Source organism: Muntiacus reevesi, chromosome 1 (genome assembly GCF_963930625.1).
Source record: "Muntiacus reevesi chromosome 1, mMunRee1.1, whole genome shotgun sequence".
NCBI lineage: Eukaryota > Metazoa > Chordata > Mammalia > Artiodactyla > Cervidae > Muntiacus > Muntiacus reevesi.
The window spans coordinates 250,586,453-250,598,305 of NC_089249.1; positions in this window are offsets into that span (position 1 = coordinate 250,586,453).

Genomic DNA, 11,853 nt, shown 5'->3' on the forward strand with positions numbered 1-11,853 from the left:
TTTTAGGATTTCAAAGAGCTCAACTGGAATTCCATCACATCCACTAGCTTTGTTCATAGTGATACTTCCTAAGGCCCACTTCACATTCCAGGATGTCTGGCTCTAGGTGAGTGATCAAACCATCGTGATTATCTGGGTTGTGACCTTTTTTTGTACATTTCTTCTGTATATTCTTGCCACCTCTTCTTAATATCTTCTGCTTCTGTTAGATCCATACCATCTCTGTCCTTAATGAGCCCCTCTTTACATGAAATGTTCCCTTGGTATCTCTAATTTTCTTGAAGACATCTCTAGTCTTTCCTATTCTATTGTTTTGCTCTATTTCTTTGCACTGATCACTGAGGAAGGCTTTCTTATTTCTCCTTGCTATTCTTTGGAACTCTGTATTCAAATGGGTATATCGTTCCTTTTCTCCTTTGCCTTTAGCTTTTATTCTTTCACTGCTATTTGTAAGGTCTCCTCAGACAGCCATTTTGGTTTTTGTTCATTCCTTTTTCTTGGGGATGGCCTTGATCCCTGTCTCCTGTACAATGTCATGAACCTCTGTCCATAGTTCATCAAGCACTCTGTCTATCAGATCTAGTCTCAAATCTATTTCTCACTTCCACTGTATAATCATAAGAAATTTGATTTAGGTCATATCTGAATGGTCTAGTGGTTTTCCCTACTTTCTTCAATTTAAGTCTGAATTTGGCAATAAGGAGTTCATGATCTGAGCCACACTCAGCTCCCAGTCTTGTTTTTGCTGACTGTATAGAGCTTCTCCATCTTTGGCTGCAAAGAATATAATCAGTCTTATTTCAGTGTTGACCATCTGGTGATGTCCATGTGTAGAGTCTTCTCTTGTGTTGTTGGAAGAGGCTGTTTGCTATGACCAGTGTGTTCTCTTGGCAAAACTCTATTAGCCTTGTGCTACTTCATTCCATACTCCAAGGCCAAATTTGCCTGTTACTCCAGATGTTTCTTGACTTCTTCCTTTTGCATTCCAGTCCTCTATAATGAAAAGGACATCATTTTTGGGTGTTAGTTCTAGAAGGTCTTGTAGGTCTTCATAGGACTGTTCAACTTCAGCTTCTTCAGCATTACTGGTCAGGGCATGGTCTTGGATTACCGTGATATTGAATGGTTTGCCTTGAAACCAAACAGAGATCATGCTGTTGTTTCTGAGACTGCATCCAAGCTTTTTGGACTCTTTTGTTGACTATGATGGCTACTCCATTTCTTCTAAGAGATTTTTGCCCAGAGTAGTAGATATAATGGTCATCTGAGTTAAATTCACCCATTCCAGACCATTTTAGTTAGCTAATTCCTAAAATGTTGACGTTCATGCTTGCCATCTCCTGTTTGACCACTTCCAGTTTGCCTTGATTCATGGACCTAACATTCCAGGTTCCTATGCCATATTGCTCTTTCCAGCATCAGACTTTACTTCCATCACCAGTCACATCCACAACTGGATGTTTTTTTTGCTTTGGCTCTGTCTCTTCATTCTTTCTGGAGTTATTTCTCCACTGATCTCCAGTAGCATATTGGGCACCTACCAACCTGGGGCGTTCCTCTTTCAGTGTCCTATCTTTTTGCCTTTTCATACTGTTCATGGGGTTCTCAAGGCAAGAATACTGAAGTGGTGTGTCATTCCCTTCTCCAGTGGACTACATTTTGTTTATTTAAAACATCTGTTATTACTTTATTCAAAAAAGTAAGCCGTATTATAAGATTTGACTCTATTTCCCTGTATTATACAATATATCTTTGTTGCTTACCTATTTTATATATAATAGTTTGTATTTATTAAGCCCGTAAGCCTAATTTGTCCCTCTTGCCTTTCCTCTCCCTTTTGGTAACCACGGGTTGGTTTTCTATATCTGTGATAATGATATATGCATAATACTGAATCACAATGCTGTACATCTGAAAATAATGCAATATTGTAAATCAACTGTACTTTTATTTTAAAACGGCAAGACATACAGTGGGATTCATAAGAAGGGTAACAGCAAGATTTCTCATCATCATGCCCTTACCCAGTGTATCTATCATAAATCTGTAAAGTGGTCCCCATGTGTCTGCTGTCGAAAACTAAAATATGCATACCTTGAATGAAACTGTTAAAGACTGGGCACAAAATAACTGGTCCTCCCCCGAGGCTCAGCAGTAAAGAGTGCCTGCACTGCAGGAGACTCAGGAGACTTCAGTTCGATCCCTTGGTCAGGAAGATCCCCTGGGGGAGGACATGACAGCCCACTCTAGCATTCTTGCCTGGAGAATCCCATGGACAGGGGAGCCTGGCAGGTGGTTGTCCATAGGGGCACAAAATAACTAGGGAGCTCTTAACTAAAACATTCTTATAGTTCACTCAGGGCTAGGAGAACTCAAGTTCTAGAAGCCGGAAGAAGTATTTATTGAACACTTATACCATTAAGCAAAGAACAGAGAATATCATGACTCTGGGTCTAACTAGCCCTAGAGTAAACACTACAATTGTTTAGTTGCTAAATAGACTTACTCTAGCAAAGCAGAAAACCATGTTTCAAAAGGATTCAGGTGTTCTGCAAGTAACTTACTGTCAACCAGGAAAAAAGTGCATTAATCTATAAAGAAAACACCAAAATACAATTATAACAATGTCATATTCAAAATTTGCAGCAACTCCTATAAAATTATTAAATGAAAAAGTGGGGAAAAGAGAAGCAATAGCCAGAAGAAAAATTAGTCAGTAAAAAAGACTCATATTTGAAGATATGAGTAAAGTCATAAAGTAGAACCTAATGGGGCTTTTGTAACAGAAACATCCAGAATTGAAATTGTAAAATTCACTGGATGACATCAAAAGCAGTTTACACATTTCAGAAAAAAAGGAACAGAGAATTTTAAGAGTTTGTATTGAATCTATACAAATTGAGGCTCAAAGAGAAAATGGGGAACGCATTTTGTTAGCATCAAGACAGCTGTGAACTTGACAAGTTCTTATGTGCAAAAGTATATGAATTTCATAGCAAGATAAAATAGGTTTTTTTCCATTACATAAAATCACTAATAGCATTTCAAGGTATTTTAAAGTATTTAAATATCCTTTTGCATAAAATTTATTTGACATAAGTGATATTTATATTATAATATAAAGGATGTTAATATAAAGAGGTGTTATGTAATGGGTTATATTCAACATTTGCCCCTCTATCCATACAGGCAGTTGCTCAAGGATAGGAGTCACTCTTGACCTACTGCTTTCATTCTCTGAGCCTCACAACACACAATTTCATCACGAGTTTTGTTAACTCTCTGTCTTTAAAACCTCTCCATCCTCCCTCAAACTCCACTGTCTAGAATTGCTCCAAATATGTCCAAGTTGGTTTACTTGACTCAATCTTGCCTTCTATAACCCATTCCTCACTTTGAAGCTATGTTGATCTTTGTAAAACACAAATTTGATCATGGAAACCTTAGTTAAATTCTTTCAATGGTTCAGTGATCCAAATATGAAGTGTGGTCCTTTCACCATGGTTTAGAGTGTCCTCTATGAAGTGGCTCCTAATTACTTCTCCACTCTTGCCATTCTGAGGGTTATGCTGGTAGTGAATCTCAAGCAAAGAGTTTATTGCTATAATCCTTTAGGACAGAATCTAGACGGGTTCTTTATATTTATGGTTACAACTATAAAAAGGGATACTGAAAAATTTCTGTGGTGACTAAAATTATAATCTGTTTTTTTGTTATAATTTGTTTTTTTGTTAGCAAGTTTGGGATATTTGTACATATATTTTGTTCTGAAATTTTAAAGAAGACTTCTTGTTCAAGGAAATATCTTGAGCTGAAAGAGATATTTTCCCTTACTAGAAAAAAAAAGTCTTAAATTTCTGCTATGCATTTCAGAAGGGACTGATGTTTTGTTTGAGAAGAATTGACTCCTAAATTCAAATCTTTTCTCACAAAAGACTTGATTCTATCAAATCATAGAATGGTTTATGAATCACAATATCAGAGATAGATACTGCTTAAATATTGATTAATAGACAAAAGTATCTGTAGCACTAATTATTCTGCTTATGTTAGTTTTTATATTTTTTATTTTGCTTTAATAATCATTGACACAAAGTAGTTTATATTTGCAAAATAATATATTTTGAAAAAACACTGAATATTTTTGTATCCATTAATATAAAAAAACAACTTGGAAGGTAAATAAATAAAACTTTTTAAAATTTTACAAAATTTATTTAGTTTTGCTGTCTCCTTTCATCTTCAAAATTGACTCATACTATAGAGAAGACACTGAAAAAAAAGCCTCATTACACTTATCACTTTTACTTTTCATCTTTCTATGTAAACATATAGAATGATTCAATATATACATTTTGAGCACTGTTCTTCTCATCTATTATAGTCTTAAGACCTAATACATTTGAGATGCTAATAAATACTTGTTGAACTTATTGATCAGGACAAGTTTATCTGTATTTTATGTTTACATGATAATTATGAGTATCTAGTACCTGAAACGTTCTATCTTAGTTGTTGGGACAGATATAGAAATATAAGACTACACTAAACATATTCTCTACTCTTCAACTTAGAATGATGGTATGTATACAAAGTGGTATATTTAGAGTCTGTATGTATGTGCATTTTTCATATTTTATTTCAATATGCTTTTCTAATTGCAGAGTTATTTTATCAAATCTCTTTAGTTCCAATGCAATGCTTTGTTTGTACCTTTTTTGTAGTATGTGTCATTTTTGATTCTGTATTAGAAATATTTACATGACTTATTTTCTCTGCTAAATTGTAAGCGAATAGAGGCCATGTCCATGTTTGATTCACTGTTGGTTCTTTCAGAGTTCTTAACAAATGAAAAAAGCTCAAAGTATTTATTGAAATGATAAATGATATAACTACTCTACTAGAGAGTGTATAATGAATGCATATGAGTGATCTTATATGATTAAGAAAAGTAATAAGCCATTTCCAATTAGAGATATTTTTTCATTTAATAAGTATTTGCTTATCGGCACTGTGTGTCAAGCATTATATCGGGCACCATCATACAGAAGGGAATAGATAAATATGGTCTCTGTTCTTCTGAAAATAAACATTAATTATTTTACTAATAAATAATTTTATTATGAGCCAACTTTATGAAGGAACCTCAGGATATAGTGAAAACGGACACTACAGAGGTCTGACCTCGTGAAGGAAGTGAAGAAAGGGTCTGTCATGATTTGCTTTCATAGGAAAGATTGATCTGGCATAGGAATATGAGAATATGGAGAGGGAGAGATTTGGGGGAGAATACTGGTGACATAAGCAAAGAAGCTTATGCATTAGACACAAAATGGATTTGGGATAGAGAAAAGGAGGAATAAAGGAGAATGTGAAAGAGGAAAGTTGAAAATAAAAGATATTTCTTAAATTAATTCTGCAATTGTTCAGTAATGAGCCTGAATTAGGATAAAGAGTATTTTGAATGACTTCCTTTAAAAGTTAAGAAATCTCAGCTCTTCTTTGAAAGGTCAAGGTCTCTGAACGTCTCAGAGCATAAAAGTCACTTTATATTGAAAAAATACTATTCAAATTATAGTAAAACTTGCACCACTTTGGTACCAAACATCTTCCAAAACTGACAGAAATGGAAAACGTAAGGGTAATTAAAGGGTAAAGGCAGTGGAAGAAGGAAACTATTACTAAGATACAGTAAGTGTAAGGGTTCTAGATTTCTTGATAGACCTGATTCTTGCTTGCTTGCTCAGTAGCTTTGCCATGTCCTACTCTGCAACCCTATGGACTATTACCTGCCAGGCTCCTCTGTCCATGGAATTCTCCAGGCATGAATACTGGAGCAGGTTGCCATGCCCTCCCCCAGGAGATCTTCCTGACCCAGGGATTGAACCCATATCTCTTATGTCTCCTACACTGGCAGGCGGGTTCTTTACCACTAGCACCAACTGGGAAGCCCAGATCCAATTCTAGTGCACGTACAAAAGAAAATGCACAGAAGTTCATCCAGATCTACAGATATTTTCTGCACTTATTAACCTTATTATACACATAAAGGCTTATTATACTTTTGGAAAAAACCTATTTGTGAATTTTCTTGTTAGTAACATGGATAAAATATAACCTATTTTTGACATAAGCAGTAAGGAAGACATTTCTACCGTTTTCTAAAAAGATTTTTAAAAACCATGCAGAAAAGGTCTATTTCTAACCTGAAAGATGAAAACCATATCTCTCAGTAAATGAAAACACGACTTACCATAAAAACCTTCAGTAGCAAGAGTGAAGTTTTACCAACATTAATTCCATGACCAGTACTCCTTTAGCAACCATATCCCCTGGGGACTCCATGAGGCTCTGAAAGTGTTGTTCAAAGTTTCCTCAGAGTCTAATGAGGATAATTTGCTAATGGATGTTTTGTTTGATTTTTATCCAAAGGCAAAAATGGACATAATTGATTAGCATCTGAATGTGAGAAACACAAGTATTTCCTTGTACAAGTGATCTCATAGTACAAACAAAAGCCATAATTAATGTTTCGTCAAATCTATAAAAGAAAATGGAGAGGACACTGTCTTCCACCATCAAGGATGTATGTACAAGAATAAGAACTATGCTTTGGCAGATCATCTGTGCATTTCCTTCAGATATGGCACTTCTTAGTCTTAAGTTAAAAACAAATAAATAGGCTACTAACATGTTGATCAATATTTAGACCTGCCCTTGCAAGTTCCACATTTAAGTTATTTTAGGCTCACGTCACTTGAAATAGATATTCTCATGACACTTGGTTTGAGCTCATATCACTTCTTTGTATACTTTTGAAAAATTTTTAGAATAAAATAGTAAAATTTCTAAAGGCACAAAGAAGGATAATTAAATATTTCCCTTGTGTTTCTTACCACCTTCTCTTTTACTCCCCAGACTTAACCACTAACAGTTTCTCATTAACCAAAATACGAAGAAAATACGAAATTATAATATGACATAAAAATAATACCTTGCTTGGGCTTCTCTGATAGCTCAATTACTTAAAAACCCACCTGCAATCCAGGAGACCCTAGTTTGATTCCTGGGTCAGGAAGATCCACTGGAGAAGCTATAGGCTACCCACTCTAGTATTCTTGGGCTTCCCTTGTGGCTCAGCTGGTAAAGAATTCACCTGCAATTCAGGAGATCTGGGTTCAATCCCTGGGTTGGGAAGATCCCTTGGAGAAGGGAAAGGCTACCTGCTCCAGTTTTCTGGCCTGGAGAATTCCATGGACTGTATATAGTCCATGGGGTTGCAAAGAGTTGGACACAGCTGAGCAACTTTCACTTTCGTGCAAAGTATTTTACAATTCATTAATAACTCCCACATGATTTTTTATCTTCATCCAACTTTGTACAGAGGGTAAAACTGGGGCTAAGAAGGAAAAGCAACATGAAGACACAGACATGGAGAACACACTTGTAGACACAGTGGGGGACGGAAAGGGTTGGATGAATCGAGAGAGTAGAAAGAAACACACATATTACCATATGTACAATAGATAGCTAGTGGGAATTAGCTGTATGATGCAGGGAGCTCAAACCGGTGCTCTGTGACAGCTTAGAGGGGTGGGAGGGGGTGGGAGATGGGAGGGAGGTTTAGGAGGGAGGGTACATGTGTGTACCTATAGCTGATTCACACCCATGTATGGCAGAAACCAACACAATATTGGGAAAGCAATTATCCTTCAATTAAAATTTTAAAAATTAAATTATTTGTTTAAAAGGAAGCAAAGAGGCATCGATCACAGAGATAATGTCTGTGGGGTAGGACTTTGATATAGATCTTCTGCCTTTAAGACTCTTAACCAACAGAGGTAGGCATACATGCTTACGCTATCAGGAGAGGACATCACAAAGTTGTGGAAGAAAACATACTGATACAGACTCTTAAAAGGTGGTTCGTTAAAAGTTAGAAAAGCAATAATACAGTTTCACAATACAGTAACACAATGGGAGGGAACGGCCATAGAGGAAAGAGGAAGATTGAGGATCTGCTGTATACCAATAAAAGAAGAATTAAATAAGTGAATAACCAAACTTGGTATTGGATTTTTATCCAACAAAAAGGATCCCCTGCAACTGAGAATCCAGTTTCAAACAGCATGAATTATGTAATATGTACCTGAAATCTCTAGTTGAGGATCTCCAAAAGTGACCACTATGGCACACAGATCTCCTAAGGTGCTTTTAAAAATCAGTGCTTACACAGATTTGGGTAAAATGATGTACTATATTCTCTGTCCCTCTCCTTCGGAAATATGAGAATATCAAAGGCTTCATGAACTACCAAGAGGAAGAAACGTATCTAATGCTGGGTTTATGCTAGTCTTTCTCAAATTTAATCGGCACTTGTTTCCATTATTGAAGTCACGCTGTTAAACTTTGCTGGGTACCATTTCAGGAAATGGCAACTTAAACACAGAAAGATTTGGACTGGAAGTATAGCAAGCCAGTTAAAGAAGTAAAGCATGTTTTTCCTATGTCATTTCATACCTTACTATTATTCTTGACTATTCAGACAAGGGGAAAGACATCTGTGGATACTTTGCTGAGAGCTCTTACAATTGCTTCCCAGACACTAACATATTCAAGAGAAATCTGATTAGGGGAAGACATGTTTAACTTTCTATTATTCATGCTGCTTGACTTCCTTCATAGCTAAATGGATACAGTAAATCAATTAAATAATCAATCAGCACACATTCTCCTTGTTAACAATGCATTCTGTAAGACAGATGTTGAATCTGCATCAAAGAGCTTGCAATTTAATTGAGGCGGCCAGGTCTGGATATACTGACAAATTATATAGCTATGTGATGTTAAATATACATCATCAGAAACGTCTCAAGGCAGGCATGATTAATTACTGAGTGAGCATCATGGGTTGTTCATATGCTATGAGTTCAGAAGAAGTGAGGTCACAGTGGGTGATGGCGACTTAAAAATGGTAGTGGGGTTCCTGAGATTCACATATTGTGAAGCATGTATTCATGGCCATGTCCAGGAACAGTTTGAAAAATGGCAGAAAGATTAAAAGCGAGCAAGTAGCATAACACATTTGAATTTCTGAATTAGAAAAGACACTTGCTGATATGAAAGGAAGAAAAAGAAGTTAGGAAATTGGCTACTCTGCCAAGCTTCAAGAAGAGGACTTTGAAGGAAAATAGTTAAATGAAACAAGGGACTAAAATATATGTATTAATTAATTGAACATCACTTAATCATTGTTTCATTATCTTTGTTCGCTTGTAAAGGCAGAGACACACAAAGAAGTCTACATTTAGATGTGGTTAGAAGTTGGAGAACAGAGTGGAAATTGCCCATTGAGGCAATTATAAGCTTTGACTCAGAGATTCCATGTGAAGTTAAACATTAGAAATCAATGAAGACATGTTTCTCTGATTCTATAAATCAGAAATTAATTTAGTTAACATAAGAGCCTGGAGAGAAATATACTACATAACTAGATATAATCTAACTTCTAAGACTTATGATGTATTTCCTAAGTAGCATGGGATTTGCTGTATTTTTATATCTGGAAATTGCTATGTATTTATCACTTGAATAGGGAAATTTTGTTTAGCATACTTTGATGTAGATGTGTACTTTTCACAGATATGTGTATAGGCTACATGGATTTTTTCCCCACAATTTTAAAGCTTTTAAAGGAAACCCACATCTCACTGAGTTAAACATCTCTGTCTTTATGTAACATATGAGGGAATTAAGCAGCAATAAACATGTGTACAAAAAAGTCCTGCCCTTTTGCCTCTTAGTATTTTGACAATATCACACTCCAGAAGAGATAGACACAAAGTTCCAGAATTGTGCACATGAATACATACCTTTATAGAAGACACAGGGACATATGTATGTATATATCTATAGTAATAACCTGTATTTCAACATGTGTCTTACAGTAAATGTGTGTGTGTGTGTGTACTACTAAGGTTATCACTAAGGAATTTAATCTGAATTAACTAGAAACTGAACCAAAGCATCCTCAAAATTGAATCCCAATCCATATCATAGTTCAAAACATCTTCATAGAAACATTAAAAATGCTAATCTAATATTAATATGCCAAACCTAAACATTGTCTAAACAGTTTCAAAATCTGTTCTGAGCCAATATTATCCACCATGAGTGAGTAACTCTAATCCCCTTGCTCAAGTCCAGTTAGTCCAAACTATTTTATGCCTAGTCATCAGAGAGAGCCAGACTCATCAAGGAACCAGCATTAGCACTGGAATCAAAAGTTTGAAATTAGGTCAGAGGATGATCTGCTTTTTGTTTTTCCTGAGAATTTTAAAGAGATATCCAATGCATTCAATCTAAAAATATTTATTGAACACCAACTGTTCTCTCAGCACTGAAGACAGCTCTGGGAGGTCCTAGGGAAAACTTGAAAATGGTTTTGCTCTTGTGGAGTGCACTAGACTGGGGCTTCTCTGGTGGCCCAGACAGTAAAGAATCTGACAGCAATGCAGGAGATGTGGGTTTGATCCCCAGGTTGGGAAGATCCCCTGAAGAAGGGAATGGCAAACCTCCAGTATCCTTGACTGGGAAATCCAAAGGACAGGGGAACCTAACAGGCTTTATAATCCATGGGGTCACAAAGAGTTTCAGACACTGAGCGACTTAACACTTTACTTAACAACTTCTAGATTAGTAGAAGAAAATAAATATTAAGTAAATACTTTCCCCAAAAATGCATTCAGTAGATTGTGAAGTGTTGCAGAAGCAGCAGCAAAAGCACTTATAAGAGAGGATATACAGGATTCTCCTTAGCAAATGTTGCAGTCAAAAATTTGAGACTGAATCAAAATGCTCTCATCTGTTAAACTAAATTTGGCTGGTGAGTGAATTTTTTCTGGATGTGTAAGTGATGCAAATTTATGCAAATACTTTATATCCTGACTCTTCACACCCCTTTTCATATAATTTCCTTATTGGGCTCACTGCAGTTAAAATAATGTTTATACTATAGAGAAAGTCTTAAGACTGCATGGAATTTGACATGCTGAAAAAGTTTAGAACTAGCTTTCTGTCTTTGCAACCTTATAAATCTGCTACTTTTCAGACTGTTTTAAAAGGTGAATATATTTATTTTAGCAAATTTATTCTTTTAGTCTGATAAAATCTCTGGGTTATATTTAATTGAATGATTTAAATAACTTTGCAGTATTAAGTTCATGTCTAATTTATTATATTTCTTATTTTATTTCATTTCTCTAACTAGGAGAGGTGCAAGTATGTATTACAAAAGACATGGAAATATGCTTGGAGAAAAAAGTACGAAAGGTAACAACAAGAAAAACAGAAACCTGAGTGTTATTCTATCTTGAGAAAAATACAGTAAATTTAAAATTATCTGCTACCCCTAGGTTACTAATTTGAAGATTCAAAATTATGTATAATTCAATATCTTTTAAAAATGTGTGGTGATGACAGGAGACTTTGCTGACTTCTTTCTGCATTTGTTTGCTTCCATTCTCCAAAGTGATTTTTTTTCTTTGAATTATTTTTTTTTGAATTGTGGACTGCTTTTCATTACACCTTGCTTTGTAAGGTTTACAAAAATCTCCCAACAACAGGAATATAAAGAGGGATGTAATTTGGGAGGTTATAAATGGCATCTCTTAACTGTAATAAACTAAGCAAGGATAAATAAAACTGGATTAAATTGAAGCCCATTAGTGAGTTATGAAACAACACGAAAAGGGACTGGAAGGATTTAGCAGCAAATCTTCAAAGACGTCCCTTTGTGTGATAAATGGCTGACTGTTGAGAAGCCTGCTCCAAGGGTCCCTGCCTGTGCCAAGT